The sequence below is a fragment of the Coloeus monedula genome (genome assembly GCF_965178545.1).
Source record: "Coloeus monedula genome assembly, chromosome: Z".
Classification (NCBI taxonomy): Eukaryota; Metazoa; Chordata; class Aves; order Passeriformes; family Corvidae; genus Coloeus; species Coloeus monedula.
Genome location: NC_138822.1, coordinates 20,172,918 through 20,190,289, shown reverse-complemented (window position 1 = coordinate 20,190,289; position 17,372 = coordinate 20,172,918). Strand labels below are relative to the sequence as shown.

The following is a 17,372-nucleotide window of genomic DNA, read 5'->3' as shown; positions in this document are numbered from 1 at the left end:
CTTTGTTGGAAGCAGGCCAGAAAAAAACCAAACTAAATTCACTGGACAGCTTGTTTGCAAATAATTTTCTGGGTCCTGATAATGCCTAATGATGAGGATTTGAAAGGACCTGGTCACTGAAAGATAGTGCTCTATCTTTCTGCTGCAATGCCTGACACTGGAAGTGATGCATGTTGACTCAATGCTTTCCACTGCCACATTATGTCAGGATAACATAGCAAAAACTTTGGCTGTCCTACTTTGAGCCCACCATACTCATTCTGGCTGCTTCAAAATCTGGATATAATTCCCACTCAATCAATGCATCTCACTAACGCAACTTCTAGCTAAAGCAGCCTAGCCTTTGCTGGCTGCTGATGGGTGTTTATATTACCTTTCACTATTTTTGAATTGGGGAAAAGAAGAAAACAAAAGAGACATGAGTGAGATGAAAGCAGTTTGCATTGCTAGGAGAAATGGAAAATTGTATTTAGTTTACTTCTGATGGATCAGGGATGTTTTTGTGGGTTTTGTCACAGTGATGAAAACTGACAGGTATTTCTGAGTCTGACCCTCAAGGTGGAAAGCTGAGGCTGTTATCATGAGAAGAAGAGCTGACATAACTTCTTCATAAACTGAATCATCAGAAACCTGTGATGTGCATCTCAATGCATAATAATGAAGGTTTTAACAATTTTCATTTGACACTCTTGGTTATGAGACATATACAGCTCTACTTACGAATGTGCTCTGGACAAGTGGGAGTTTATCACTCGACCTTTGACTGACCTTGGTGCCTGGCAAGATAAAGGAACAGATCGTCTTGAGTGCAATCACATGGCACATACAGGACAGGACAATCAAGGGATCAGGCCCAGCCAGCAGGGGTTTAGGAAAGGCAGGTCCCACCTGACCAACCTGACCTCCTCTTATAACCAGGTGACCCACCTGGGGGATGAGGGCAAGGCTGTGGGTGTTGTGTCCCTGGACTTCAGAAAAGCCTTTGACACCACCTCCCACAGCATTCTCCTGGAGAAGCTGGCAGCCCATGGCTTGGGCAAGTGCACTTTTCTGTGGGTTAAGAGCTGTCTGGATGGCTGGGCCCAGAGCGTGGTGCTGAATGGTGCCACATTCAGTTGGTGGCCAGTCACTGATGGTGTCCCTAAGAGATCACTGCTGGGCCCAGCCCTGTTCAGTATCTTCACTGATGATCTGGATGGGGGGATTGAGTCCACCATCACCAAATTTGTAGATGACAACAAGTTGGCTGTTCTGCTGAAGGATATGAAGGCTCTGGAGAGGAACCCAGACTGGGTGGATTGATGGGCCAAATCCAATGATAGGAGGTTCAGCAAGATCAAGTGCCAGGTCCTGCACTTTGGCCAAAACAACCTCCAGAGGTGCTACAGGCTGGGGACAGAGTGGTGGGACAGTGGCCAGGCAGAAAGGGACAGTGGCAGACTGAACAAGAGCCAGCAGTGTGCCCAGGTGGCCAAGAAGGCCAAGGGCATCCTGGCCTGTGTCAGGAATAGTGTGGTCAGCAGGACCAGGGAAGTGATTCTTCCCCTGTACTTGGCACTGGTGAAGTCACACCTCTAATACTGTGCCCAGTTGTGGGCCCCTCAATTTAGGAAGGATGTTGAGGTGCTGGAGCAGGTCCAGAGAAGAGCAACAGAGCTGGTGAAGGGTCTGGAGCACAAGTCCTGTGAGAAGAGGCTGAGGGAGCTGGGGTTGTTTAGCCTGGAGAAAAGGAGGCTCAGGGGAGACCTTATCACTCTCCAACTGGAGGAGGTTATACTGTAATTGGAAAGTGACTGTAGCCAGGTGGGGGTCGGTCTCTTCTCCCAGGCAAGAGCAACAGGCCAAGAAGACACAGCCTTAAGCTGCACCAGGGAAGGTTTCTATTGGACATTAGGAAAAGTTTCTTCACAAAAGAGGTGATTAGACATTGAAATGGGCTGCCCAGGGCAGTGGTGGAGTCACAGCCTCTCAAGGGATTTAAGGAAAGACCAGACATGGCGCTTAGGCCATAGTCTGGTTGATGTGGTGGTGTTTGGTCACAGATTGGATTAGATGATCTCTGAAATCTTTTCCAATCTAATTGATTCTGTTAGTGTATGTGTCCTGGCCTCCACACCATAATGATGGATGTCAAGAGAACAGGGCCAGGCTCTTTCAGTGTGGTCCAACAGCAGGATAAGGTCAACAGGCACAAACTGAAACACAGAAGTTCCATCACGGTATGAGGGGAAATGTGTTTACTTTGATGGTGACAAAGCACTGGCACAGGCTGCCCAGAGAGACTACAGAGTCTCCTTTGGGGATATTCAAATCCCACCTGTTCATGATCCTGTGCAACCAGCTCCAGCGACCTGTTTGAGCAGGGAGGTTAGACTAGATGATCTCCAGACGTCCCTTCTAGCCCAAACCATTCAGAGATTCTGTACCATTAGTTAACATTCCCTTGCACCCCTCGCACTTTAAAGTATCTATAAACTTGAATATAGTTCATGTTATTACCAAGGTAGAGAGTTGTGACTGAATTTGTCACAAAGGGAATTTACTGACAAAACAAAATAGCTGAAGCCAGTCAAAGTTTTCAGAAGGAGATATGCTCTATCACATTTAAGATGATTTGTCTATCCTTTTCTCCCTTACTAGTATAACTGAGAATAAATATATTTTACTGTACATTACCTGCAAATATCTAGCACAATTATACATGAAATATCTTGCCTCCTCTTTTTGAACTATTTTCTTTGCTATTGCCTTTTGGATAATAACTGGAAGACAGTGTTTTCATCATTCTTGTTGCTATGCAATGAATCAAGATGGTGTATATTCATTCAGAATATGAGATACCCAAGAAAATAGATAAGTGAAGAGAGAAGAGCATAAAATATGGTAGAGAAAACATGTGCTATAGAATACAGAATGACATGGAGCTTCATGAGAATGTTTTAAGTTATAGAGGACTTAAAAGAGAGAACAGAGAACTTAATTAAAACATTAATCCTCAAAAGAACTTTGTTTATTATTGAAAAAATTATCTCAAGCATCATCATGTCATTTATTCACTGCACTGAGAAGTACCAATTAAGATTTTGGGAACAGAGCCTTTAAAAGCTGTACACACACACAGGGTGTTTCCATACTGAGGTTTAAATAGAAAGTGCTCAGTCCTGAATCATCTGATGTCTCTTAAAGTCTGGCAGGATTTTCAGCATCTGGTGTACTAACAGCCAAACTAGGGTGTCTGAAAAACTGTGGCACTACAAGAAATTTGCCTCTGATGTTTATGGTTTCATCTATTTTTCTAAGAAAGTACCCGCTGAAGACTTTTAAATATATAGAATCAGGGCCGTGTCTTTAGCAGGACAGATCTGACCAGTTCCAGATAAGCTTAAATTTTCACATAATTTGAAAAGTAGTCTGTGTTTCCCTAGTTGCTCTCACAGAGCACCAATATTTGATAAAGAAGTTGATTCATATAGAATCATGGAATGGTCTGAATTCGAGAGGACCTGAAAGTTCATCTAGTTCCACTCTTTGCTATTTATTTTGACTACACTTCTCTCTGCTCTACAGAGACTGTCTGCTCACAGGTATCTGGAAATAGAGGGCTCAACTTCATTTCTGCCCCTTGGCTGGATATTCAACTTCCTTCACAGGAGGAAAAAGATACAAAAAAGCAAATGTGAAATCACATACATGCAGCATTTGTTTGGAGGTGCCTCTTTTGCTTTACTATTTGAAAAAAAACCAGAATTAAGGATGGTTAGGAGTAAGTCCTCCTGTCCACTTATTAGTTGTGCTTAACAGACTTCTCATAGTGGTGACTCAGTGACACATCAGACATTGTTGACCTTTAACCGAGCTGCTCAGCACGCAGACACCAAGGTGTCCTTGAGAAGGCTGAATGGAAGGCTGCTGCCGCATGTGGGCGTGTTTTCCTTATCTGCTATGTCCTCTGATAAAGAGTCACTACAGTGATAAGGAATCAGGTTCCCAATTGCTGTTCTTCCCTTATGTGTAAATAACATGAATTAACAGATGGGATGAGCTTTCCAAAATTACCACACATATAGTTGTTTTTCTGTGAATATCTCTGATCACAACAGTACTACAGTTTCTCCTACAGAATTATAAGAAATCCTGCTTCACTCTGGGCAGGGGTGTTGCTGAAGTCCCCCATAATTGTCAGGATAAACAAGCCTCTCTAACTCTGCCTTATTAGTGCTAGGGAGTAAGGCATTACTCTATTCTCGGCCAAGAGGTTTGTGTGGCTGACAAAGTCCTGGCCTCTACACAGATGCCAATACAAAAATTTTTCACTTATTTATACATTTTTAGCAAACAAAGAAATGTATGTTCACTGGTTCTAATTTGCATAATTCTTTTCATTAACTAGTATTTTATCCTCTATTTGTTATTAATTTCTCACTCTTCATGCTAATTTGGTCCACATTCTTTAGTCTTTATCATCTTTGTCAGACAGGGAGTCTCCAACTTTCCAGGCCTTAATCCCCTCTGTAACTTCTGGTTACTCCAACATCTTTGAAGGGCCATAAATTTAAGATCCCAGATGTTCAATCTTCAACTCCCTTTGGCTCTGTTTATTGAAGCTTGCCAGGTTTAGTTTTAGCAAAATTACAGTTTTGGTGTTTTAAGTTATAAGTGTTATAAGTGACAATGAGAGTCTCTGAAAAAACTTAACTAGTGCTGGCTAAAAGTGGGCACTGCTTACAACAATTAATTTAAACAACTAATTAAAAATAAGTTAGGAAAATTATATAGTTACCAGCTGGGGGAAATAGGTCAGTTAGACAGGTCAATCAGTTAATTTATTTTCTTTGAAGATATAATTTTGCTGTTAACATTATTTAGTTTTAGAATTATACTTCCATTATAGGTAAATGGAATAATTTGCTCAGTCATCTAAGTTCCTGAGGGGGTCTAGGGAACAAGCAATTCTTCACAGGATTGCAGCCTGAGTTAGCATGGGAGGATGTTGTCCCACTGGTTCCAGTGTCCTCTTTTAAAGGTTTCATTTCATGGACATGGTACCACTTATGTTAAACCATGCTCTGAACAGCCCTGTGCTGGGCTGTCACCAGCTTTCACTTGCTAGTCTGGGTCTTCTCATCAGACCCAGTGCAGTAGCTGTACTCTCATTCTGCCATGAATTTGGGAAGGGAAGAAGTCTCATTGCAGTACAATTTCACCTCTTCACATAAACGTGTTATCTGCAACCAACTTAAAACATCCTGCTTTAAACCTAAGCTGGGCAAAAACTCAATGGATTTGTTCTGTCTTTAATGGTATAAAAGATACAACCTTGAACAAAAATGTTAGTTTTCTGCAGACACCAGGGCAATTAATTTTTTAATAGTCAAAGTGTTCTTGGAAAAACAGAATGCAACAAATTGATCATTCAGTTGCTACTCTATCAATAATAATAAATAAGATTTTGGCTCAGATCCCATCCCTGAGATAAGCTCAGTTGTTTGGAGCATCAAGGTTCTGAGATCAATCCCTGTACGGGCCATTCACTTAGAAGCTGGACTCAATGATCCTTGTGGGTCCCTTCCACCTCAAAATATTCCATGAATTTGTGAAAGTAGTTATCAAACCCCCCAATAACTGTATAAGGTCTGCTCATCCAGTTGAATAAGAAATATACATGATGATTTATATGACAAACTGGAGATTTTTTAATACCAAATGGACATTTTGATATCAATTATTTAACATTCATATCAGAATGCACTTCAAACTTTGAAAAAATTATTTTTGTGAAGCCAAATGTGGACATGTGAAAAGCTCATTTAGAAATAAACCTTGAAATTTGCCTTACTATGTAGATTTTTATTTGCAGGTTACAGGCATTAAATGCCACTTACAATGGAGAGCCTAAAGAGAGATCACAAATCTCTAGAAGCAGAGATAACATTGTAATGGGAAAGGTAGTGGCAAAAATTCTGTTAGCAATATGCCTCATAGTTTTCTAATGATTCTTTCAAAGCTCAGGCAATTTCTGTTGCCTCAATGCTTTCATGCATTTATATTTTTGCAGCAGAAAAGCATCTCACTATTTTCCAGGCTTTAGTAAATCAAATCTTTCCTCTCTGTCTCTGATTGTGCTTACAAACCTGTAAGATCTCAGAGCTTGAGATCCAAGTGTGTAGACTTTTTTTCTATTAATATCTGTGCCTTGCTGTCTGGTATTTCCAGTATGGATGTTGTGAGAGAGATGAATCTGAGCCTTTATTCAGTAAACTAGTGTGATGGAGCCTGGAAGACTGAGCTCTGCAAGCAGCTGTGGCATGGACGGGTCCCTGCCTTCATGCAGACTTGCAGAGGCAGGGCTGCCGTCCTGCAGTTGGGAGGGGAGACACCCACAGTCTCACTATCCCCTCATCATCTGTCTCTGTAACACCCATGTGCTATCCAGAAGAATTGCTGGGATAAGACTTTGGTCCCTTTAAACAGGCAGCTGGGAATGACTCTTTGTCCTCCTCAAATTAGTCAGTAGTTTGCAGTTAAGGCAGTCAAAGTATTGGATCTTAAATTTTGTTTTCTGTACCTCAGGTTAGAAAAACTTGAAGCTAGTTTGTAGAATCAAACCTTTTTTCCTTGCTGATAAGGAGCAAGACCTTTCACTGGGGTTTTTTGAGTTTGCTTTTTCTTTATATTGAATTTGAACAAGGTGTTTTTGTTACCCTGACTTGCTGGGGGGAGAAAGAGAAAATTGGAGTTTCCTGTGCTCTTTGTCTGAAGTATTGATGGAGGTGTTGTGTTAGTACACCTGAAGGTAATGAAATGCATAAATGTACTAGTTGTTCAAATCGCTGTAACTGTCTTTTTAGTATTTCCCTGATCATTGGAGTCCATAATTATTACTATTATCTAGTTTCCGGAGTCAAATTTAAGCCTTAACATCAAAATGATGAGGGGAAAAAAAAAAAGAAACCTCGTTAAAAACCTAATCTTGTTGGAAAACTCGTGTCATTTCTGTAGAAAGCAATGTTGTGCCATGCAGAGACAGCGGTGTTCAACAAACCGGCAAGAACATCCAAATCAAGGGGTAAGTTTTCTGCTCTCCTGCCTCAGAGCTATGCCAGCAAAGGAAAGAGCTATACCTCAGAGCCAAGCCAGCTGAAACTGGCCAGTGATGATTTCTGGGGAAATGTGAGGTGCATCTATTCTGAATGTGGAACAGGGCTGAGGGAACGGCTGTTGTGTGTAACATGCTAACAAGCCAGGAACTGCTGTGTTGGTAGTTTGTTGCACACTGCTCATAGGGCATAAAAGTTATCTCCCTAGAAACACTGTTTTCTTTAGGGTTGAGTCTGAATAGGAGGGGTAGCCTGTGGATATGCGCTAACAGCACTCTCTTGGGCTTCTCCACAGCACCAGAAGAGCTCCCTGTGGTGATCTTGAGTTAGATTGGATGATCTTCTTTCTCTTCCCTTCAAAACACTTAATTTTTTAATACAACATTTAATATTTCATTATTTCCAGTGAATAAAATGGAAGTCTGCTCTAAAAAAAGAGATAATGCATAACTTCTCAAGTCAGTGCTGCCAGCTTCAAAAATGAATGACACTGTTATCTTCAGAGACCAGCTTTTTGATTTGTGTGCAGAAGAATGGAAATTATATTTTTCAATAAAGCTCTTGTGATGAATAAGTGGCTCAAAAATAGCAAACTAAGGCTGCTTCTCTGCTGTCAAATAACTCTGCCAAGTAATTTGCCTGTATAAACTGTGTAAAAGCAAAAGCACTATTGTAAAGCTGATGTTATTTTTAGAGGTAGATTTTATTACTGACCCTCACTTCCTTTCTCACCAAGGGATTTCTTTCTCTCCAAAACAAGGCCTTGATGGCTAATGCATGTGATCTGTTTAATAAGAACTCCAGGCAAGATATCCTGCAATTCTGAATTCCACTTCTCCAGAACACATGTGGGTTTTGTGGTGAAACTGGATCTGCAAAGGCTTCAGCACTGACCTTCTCCTGCAGCACCCCAGTATAGTCACTCTCTCTTCACTGGAAGGATCACTAAATTACTTGCAGTAATGTGACCCCATTCAACACTGATGGATGGGAGTGGTCTTTACTGAAAGAAGTCATGGTATTGAGACATGAAACCCTTGCTTTATCTGCTTTTCTTGCACTAGCAGAGACTTGTAAGGGGAATGGCCATTGTCAGGATTTTCATTCACCTCCACTATCTTCTCCTGAGTGCTACTATGATGTTTCTCATTCATAATTTTACATATATTTCCCTGAGCAACACACTTCTGTTTTCAGAAGACATCAGACACTAATGTTTTGGCTAATATGGGAAGAAGCAATTCAAATAAATTCACCTGGCCCAGTTCAAAAAGAAGACAGAAACTGCCTAAATCTAGTGAAAGATGATAGAGCACAAAACACCTTGAGTCTCTCTGTTCAGAAAAATTCATCATTTTTCCAGCATAAATATGTGTATTGCATGCAAAATTAAAAACAACTAAGAACAATTTTCTAGTTCTGTAGACAGTGTCATTTTACAAGGTTCTCATGAATACTTTTTTAGCTGCAACCCCTCTTCCCATACAGTGAATTTCTTGTTTTGCAAACCTAGTTCATTCCTGTATCCAAAAAAAAAAAAAAAAAATCTAAATAAGTGGTAAAGTGGTTTAATCTGCACATACCATATGTGCAACTTCCATCACAGTACATGCAGTTACTGGATTTGACACCACATGACTGTAAGTGAACAAGGTCAATTCACTTTGTAAGGCTTTCTGGAAAAATCTTATGCTGTTATTCCATTTACATCAGCAGATTCAAATAAGTTTAAAACTAAAATAATGACCAAAAACCCCCAACAAACAAACCATCCAAAATGAACCAAACCAAACCAAATCAAATGCTGACAGCTTCTTTCAGAAAAAAAGTCTGGTTGTTCTCTAACACATAATTTTGCTCTGTGATATTTTCAGTGTTTCCTTCTTCATTGACTTTACTTAAAGTGGGTCTTTCCTGTTGCTTTTATCAAGTATCGGTCACTTTAAATACTGTCTTTCTGAACAGTATCTAGAAACCTTTTCCTATCAGTCAGTAAATGGTTTTGGGGCAGATTTCTACTGATGGTGAAACTCAGAGGTGTCCCAGATGGTACTTGAGGTACCTATTTCCACTTATGTAGAAGAATTAGTTGACAGGCAAACTCAAATATTTAAGAGGGGAAAACCAAAGAGAAGGCCAAAGGATGACTTCATCAGACATGTCCCTCAGCTGGACTGCTGCCTTTATTCTTATAAAGACTACACAGCAGAGGACACTGCACTGAACTTAATGAGTCTCTTTCAATTGTTTCTCTCTGAAAAAAAAAATTATACATTGAAATATCAAGTATCTTTAGGAAGCTGTATTCTACTGTGTCTTTTAAATTAAAATTTGTCCTCAGCAATGCTAAATAAGGTATTTTTGAGACATTTTTGGAAAATCACTAATACCATTTGATGTAATAAAATTTTATTGCAAATACATTTTCATTCTTCTATTATTGTTGTGAATTACGACATTTGGCAAACCCACTAATTGAATTATAGTTTATCTTCCACGTGTATCTATATTTTGTTAAATGCATTGGTTAATTCTATGTGGGGGAAGGAAATATCTCCACATGGCAGGGAATTATGCCATAAAACTATAGTCTTCCTGGATCACTGCTGTCCATCACCTGCAGAGATATCTGCCATGAGCTGATTTTATTTGCAAACACCCAGAGGGAGTAGAACCCCCTGTTCTGTGGTTAGAATTATACTGGGGAAAAATTTTACAAATTTGAGCAGTGAAAGTGTTGGCAAGCTGAATTAAAGCCATGTGATAAAACACAGCAGAAATGCTAAAGGCCTGTCAAATAGCTGTGCTTATGCAAAGATGAATATACACAGAGTGTGGCTGTCTAGAACATACTGCAAGTCCCAGCTGGTGGCTACTGTAATGATTCAGAGAATGTGAGGCTGGATTAATGTAATGCATTTATGTGAACACATAGCTCTACTCCCTGGTCTTTACCTCACTAGAACCTGTACTTTCACTGTGAACCTTCTAGCTCTTTTCTTGACAAAGTTCTTGATAGGGTTTCCAAAGTTTAATATCAACAGATTTGTCTTGCTAGTACATGGAAACTGTAATAAAAAAACCTGATCTACCATTTACTTACCAAACATGAGTGCTCTTGGGCTTTTTTGCTTTCTTTTTAAAGTCAAATATTTGGAAAAAATGTTGTGATAGGTTAGTTTTCTGTAAAGTGGATGAGAATGAGCAATTGTGGGTTCATGGAGATGAAAATCCCACCTGTGGGTCTGCACAGGAAAGAGCACATGCTTGCAAAGAAATCTGAGGGTGCTTAACCAAGAGGTCTGCTCAGTCAGGAGTGACCATTGTTTCATCTACAGTAAAGTACAAATAGTGCTGCAGGAAATAGGATATGACCTGGGACTCAATTATTTAGTACCTAGGGTGGCTGTTATGACAGAAACCTGTTGAAAAGTGAAGCTGTTTATATTAATGACCCAGACAACATCCATGACTTGCAGTTCTGAGTTCATTCTAAATCAAAGAAGATTATTTTATGAAAAGGGAGTGGACTGTGGGCATTTTTAATAGGATTCCAGAAGATAATTTGAATGCCTACATATATTCATTCTAAAAATGAAAAACATCTCCTAGGCCATTTACAATGGCCAATATAGCCTCAACACTAAGCCTGGCCATGAGAACTGTCTGCCTGGCATCAGCAATGAGCAGAGAAAGGGAGGAAAGCACCTGTGTACTTCTCCTCTAGAAGTGTTCTGCTTTGGGAAAATCCAGACAACACTGACTCCATGTGAGCCTCTACCACAAATGGGAGCTTGTCCTGTGTTTGTTATCACAACAGTGTACCTTAATCTGATTTCCTATACCTGAAAAATGCAAGAAAACCAAGTCACATTCAATTCTTTTTGGAATAGCAAGTTAAGTACCTAATATTACCTCTGGATCACTTGCAGCTCAAGAACAGGAAGCACATGTATTGCAGCAGAGGTGGAACAGTCATAATTTTTAAAAGCCTGGTTGCAACTTTCAAAAGTTATTATGGAGTAAGTAATTTCTCTGCACACTGAACCTGACTGTAATAATCAAAATTGGCTGTGAATTATGATTACATTTGGCAATAATCACCATTTCCCACTGTAGGGACAAATTAACACCAAACAATGTAGCTGTGGCATTTATTGAACACAAGAGAACTGATTATACTACAGAAATCTGAAGAAAATCTCTATTACTTAGTTAGCATCAGTACCAATGCATAAGTTATAGCAGCATTTACAATCACTTCACTAGTTAAAGGCTGAACAGAGTCTTCACTGTATCACCCGTAATTTAAATAATAACCTGAGACTTGGAGACATTTGTCAGCAAAATCAGGTTTGGCTTGCAACATGGCAGACTGTATTTAGGAATTCTTTTTTTCTGTGACTAATATTTGTTTAGCATACACTGAGCCCATTCTAAAATGAGTTCTCATACAACATTAATCTACACAGAATTCTAGATTCCATTTTATTGATTTCTCTCTTTTATTCCTTCTCATCACCCCCACTTCCCAAAGTGGGCCTTCTTTTGGCTAATAGTACAGTAGTGTCTGTGTTCAAACAGAGAATCATCTAACGCATTCAGAAGGGAATCTTTCCTTTATTTGTTTCTTTTGAGAAAGCTTTTCACAAAGCTCCTGCTTTTGCGCTGTGAGCTCAGGAAGAGTATCGCAGACATGAACCTCATTGGTTTCTCTTGCATCACCAAAGCAGAAGTTTGTGAACGAAAGATAGTATTTTTAACTGCTTTGACATTAGTTGAAAGTATTTTTGGAACATAATTTCTAGGAGACTTTTTTATTAACTGTTAACAACTTCATAATCCTCAGTCTACTCCTTAGGGTACTGTTTCTCCTAAACAAAAGGAAAAGATGAAGTTTATTATCATGACTAGTTTACAAAAGTTTTATTGAAAAATAAATTGGAAGTGCTGGGAATTAAACATCAGTAAGCAGTGAGAGAATAATTGGCTAAATGTAGCTCAGGAGAGCCAGTTAGCCAAATGATTCTCAGGAGATAAGATACAGGAAAATAGTATATATAATAATATACATGATTGCCGTATTGCCAGGATTTTATATACTGTATAATAATATATAGAAAAATGTGTCTGTATCTTCTGCATCTAGTCTTCTTTTAAAGCTATGCTTCTTCAAGTGTGTTTTACTTGAAAATTTTATGGTTTTCAGCAGAGAACAAAATACTATTGCTTTTCTCCACTTTTTGCATCTTACCAATATCTCACGAGATTTTTGGCTCCGGTTTCTGACTCCTTGCCTGTGCCTGTCAGTCAGTGATTCATACCAATGCATCAGGTCAACCTAAGATCATGTGTGCTCCCTAACAATATTAGGCAGAGTCGCACTTTCGGAGACAGACAAGCTACAAGACACACTGGGCTCATGCACAGCAGCCAACTTTTATTGAGTCTTCTTCTCCTTATGTAGATCTGAAGGTCTGCGTGGTCTATCCCTGCTGGCCGAACCAGTTGCCACCTGGCCAATCAGCCAATGGCTGCTCACTTCCTCAGCGGCCTAGGCCTTCTCCCCAACAGCCCACACTGGTCAAGGTTATATAATCAAGGTACTTATGTAATTAGTTACCTTCCAGTTATAAAATGGGTATTAATTATTGTTGTGAGGCCTTCAGGCCAGCTGTTGGCCACCACAATAGAGACTTTGCTCTCCTCCCAAAGCCACAGAAGTCAGACCTGCCCTTCTCATGAGACATTCATGAGTTGTCCCCTGATTCCCAAGAGATGGAGCTAACAGGACTCACTTGGTGACTCTCTTCTGTGAAAGCACCACACACAAGTGGTGTGATTTTGAGAAGTATGTTGCCTTCTAAATGTGTCTGCTGAGAGGATATTTTCCAAAAGAAATAACTAAGCAAGAAAAGGGAAAGAAAACCCAGACAAATCTCTGCCCAAACAGTGTATCTCTTTAATAGTGAATGAATGTGAGGCCTTCATAATATAACTTGGAGAAATGCATGTTTGGACTTCTACATTGTTTCACTGCACCTTGGGGCTGGTTTTCAGTTTAACCCAATTGTAATGGTGACTCTGCACTGCTAAGAGTGGCTGTCATTTCATACTCCTTTTCAGTCTGGAAAATGTCTTGAATTTGGCTTGTATCTGCACAGCATTTCTCTCCAGTTTTAAACTAAGCGTCTAAAGGGTTGGGTTTATTCATTTAGCCTCTCATGATTCTATTAATACCAGATAACTTCTATTTTAAAACATGCTTGGATAGTTATAACTGAACTCCAGATGACTCTTTTCAAAATAAGCAATGGACCAGTACTGTAATCTTCCTTATCAAGATAATGAAATGTCCCATTGAGTTCTTTCTTATTTCAATTACTTTCTATTTTTCTGGTTGATCAATGATACCATGAGAAACTTAATGTAGCAGAGTCTTTTATACTTGTCTAGGCCAAGAAAACATACTAAACTTAGTCATAATAATTGGGGGTTTCAGCTGTTGAGAAAATGATTTGCTGCTGGGCAGGACTTCACTATCAGCTTAAATTAAGATGAATCAGGCTAAACATCACCTCAGGTGATTAACTTTCTGAAAATCATCTGCTCAATAAACCCTGCAGTACTTCAGCAGAAGAAAAAGGGAATAATAGATTATATAGGTTAGAGAAAAGGTATCCAGGAGGAACAAAACAGAGTAATGGTAGCAGCATATAGCACTGCATACTCAGTACTTACCGTTCAGGCAAAAGGTGGCTTTGGAAACCCTGTCCCATATACTAGTCCAGTTCTTGAAGTAAAATGTCAGTTACTTGAAGACCGACAGGGAAGAAGTGGTCTGGGAAGGCACAGGTATTTCCCCTCTCTTACAGACCAGGAATGGATTTTACACGAGAGTATTTTCTTATCTGGGTGTGCATGGTGATCTCTGGTCTGGACTCTGAGAAGACAAGTATAATCCCATTCATTGTTAGGGCTGCCACTGCTAAAATTTTGCCCTAATAATTCCTTTTGGAGGACTCAAATTTTAAAAGTTTTGTGCCTAAATGCAAAAATCTAATATTTTAAAATAAATGGCAGATTTATTAAACTATTGGTTGTACCTTTTCTCCTCCTTTGCTCTCCTCTGATTTTCCAACCAGATGTTATCTCTACCAATTCTTCACAATCCCCCTTGATTTCAGTGAATGCAAAGGGGGAAAAAAATCTCTTCTTTATCATAGTGATAAAAGGAAGAGTCATGCTCTTCATTATTTTATTTTGTGCCCTCCTTTTTCCAGTTTAGTTTTACAATTACAGGAAATAATTCCATTCCTCATACCCAAGAGAAAGACCAAGGATGACTATAATAAATAAAAGACTGCTAAATAAATCAGGCTCAACCTGTCTTTTGCATACACCTGCCATGTTTTATTCTGTCCACATTTCTGGTATTCATCTACTGATGATGAAAAATCCCACTGGTGTAATGCAAGATGTCCACAGATATTATGAATATCCCTTCATAGATCTCCATTGAGGGATACAATATAGGGTCAACTCAAAGTCAGTCCTGAATTATTGATGCAAACAAACATATTATTTGCACAGAAAATGACACTCTGTCCCTCAGTTAAAGAAAGATAAAGATGTTAATAATGTTTAAAACAAAACAATAACTTTCTTTTGCAGGGAGAACTGTTTGCCATTCCAGGAAATATGTCTTATTTCACCGAATTTTAAAGGTAACATGAGGGCAAGGAGATGCAAAGAAAATGCACTTAAAATTTCTTACATTAAATTTTTCATGGTAGTGAAGCCTGTGAGTACACCACACCGGCTTATGGAGAGGATAAACAAGGAGGAAAAAGTTTAAACTGAAGATTCTGTGCATTAAAGGGGAAAGGAAAGTGCTGAATTTTCAATTATCTCTATGTTTATCAGTGCAGTTCTGTCTTTTGCTCTAATCAAAAGCACCTTATCAGTAAATAAGATCCCTCAGAGAAGAAAAATACTAACTTTTCTCAGCTGATAGTAAGGGAAAAATATTCAATACTGTTGGGGAGATGCAGGCTGGAAAACCCTGACTTTGCAGGAAAAAATATCTTCTTAACAAAATGCAGTTATGAAGACTGATGTCTCTGATAAACTGAGACGAAGCACTGGCCCGAAGGTTAAATTAGAATCAAAGTTCATGGACAGCAACAAAAAGCTTTGAAGTCTGAGGAAGAAGTTATTAGCTAGTGTCATGGCTTAACAAAGCATAGTCTCGGAAGTGATGCTCTCGCAAAGGAGTGCTTACAGTTTTCCCCATGACCTGACAGAACCTATCAGCTGGCCAGTTTGAATATAGGCAATTTTTTAAGCCAATTAAAATTGTGACCACCTCTGTGATCCACACTTAAGAATAGACAAACCCCGAGGCAGAGTCTCTCTCTCGTTTCCGGCGCTGGCACAGGTGGCTGCGGGCCCCGTGTGGGGGCCAGCGGGCCCAGCCCAGGCCCTGCTCGGGCCAGGCCAGGCCGGGCCACGGCCATCCTGGAGCCATGGACCTGTTCCAGCCGTGGAACCCCCCCAGCCCTGCTGTGGGCAGCAGGAGCGGCTCGGCTCCCCTCCTCCCCTCCACTGCAATAAGCCACATTCCAGCTGCAAGGCCGAGGTGAGATTAACCCTTTTAGTGCTGTGAAGAGCTGAAAACCTGAGGGAGGAGAAAGAGGAGATGCTTAAAGCTGAAATTCTGTTGTGAAGCTATGATATATCAGAGTATCCTGTTGTAATTTCTGAAGGCATGGGGGGGTGGAGCGTTCAACTTGTACTTGTGAGCAAAAGCACCTGCGCTGAGATAGGCAGATGCTGACGCAGCTGTAATGTCATGAGAGGTTTGGACAGGGAGAGATGAAAGCCATGAGGACTCTTACTCCACATGGAAAGGGGAAGACCTCTGTTCCTAGAGATGCTCCCAGAGGTAATCCTAGAAATGAAGATGAGAAGGACCCTTTGCTCCCAGGGAAGGAGAAGGGCCTCTGTCCTTAGAGATGAAATGCTCCCAGAGATGGGTGAAGAGAACTTTTGTTTCTGAATGGCTCAACCTTAAAATTGTACCCCAAAAACCTTCAAGAGTGGACCCTTGAAAGCAGTTGTGGGAAAAGCTGCAAGTCGGGGGGAAGGGACTCACGTGCGAGCAGAGAACCAACCCGGGCGGCTGTCCCGTTGTGACAATGTTCTCATAGCATGAGCAAGAGAGACTCCTCTTCCTAAATGGTCTGAACAAGGTTATGGAAGTGGTAAACAGACTGAACATCTCAAGGGTTGTCTTTTAACATTTTCAGTGGGAGAAGGGAGAAAGGTGGGGGGAAGGAGAAGTGTTCTAAAGGTGTGGTATTTTATTTTTTTTTCTTTTCCCTCTTTTAGGTCTGTTAATAAACTTCTTTATATTCTTTCAAGTTTGGAGCCTGCTTTGCATTTCTCCTAATTCTTATCTCACAGAAGGTAAACAGTAATGAGTATTTTAGACCAAACCACTACAGGAATAATGATTATGTCCAAACTGATATCTACTTTCATCAATTTAAAATGCCTGCAATGATGTCTTTGTGCATTGTGTGGTCTACTGTCGTGAGTGTCTTAATCCTCTTCTAATCTGCATCAGATCCTTGTGGATAACCCCACTGTTAAAAGAAAAAGGGGTGTTGGACTCTGGAGTAAACTGCTTTGGTTTACTCTGCTGGAATTCTGGAACCAAATATTGACTTCTATGGATTTATTCTGTGTTCCCATAAAAACATATTCTATTTCAGTGTTGCTTACACTCCTAAAGTATGCTCTTGGTCAACAAGTTTTCACTGGTGGGAAAAACCACCCATAACACAGATTTAGCATGAGGTAGTCATAAAAGAACAAACATTTGAATTTAAGCACTATGAGTATAATATCCAGATCTTCATGCAGTATAATCAAAGAAAATGGCCTTTCAGGTAAAAATGTTCTGATGGTAAATGCCATCAGAGTACATGCATGTACTCATCTTTTACTTAAATCTGTCTTTGGATATTTAATATGTACCATGATGACAAAGCTTGCATAATAGTTTTTTCCATCTACAATCATGGGAACATGATGTGAAAAAGTTAGACTTTTGAGTTTCAAGTACTCCAAGATGACTTGGTCTTTCTGTTCCAAATATTCTTAAAAATTACTTTTTTTTCCCCCAGGCATTTGGTAATTACATTCATAGAACAACAACAATTTTCAAGGTAGAGATGAAGACAAAAGTCCCATCAGTTAAAGAGAAAT

General features: G+C 39.8%; 1 protein-coding gene across 2 annotated transcripts in view; it reads right to left on the bottom strand.

The window, feature by feature from the left end:
- Nucleotides 1-17,372, bottom strand: part of OSTF1 (osteoclast stimulating factor 1) — an 81,812-nt gene that overhangs the window by 16,964 nt on the left and 47,476 nt on the right. The window contains exon 12 of one of the 2 annotated variants that reach the window (XR_014227298.1): nucleotides 13,839-14,040. The exons of the other annotated variant lie outside the window; for it this stretch is intronic. The gene's annotated coding sequence lies outside the window, so the exon portion shown is untranslated. The remainder of the gene's footprint in view (nucleotides 1-13,838; nucleotides 14,041-17,372) is intronic. 2 annotated transcript variants of the gene reach the window in all.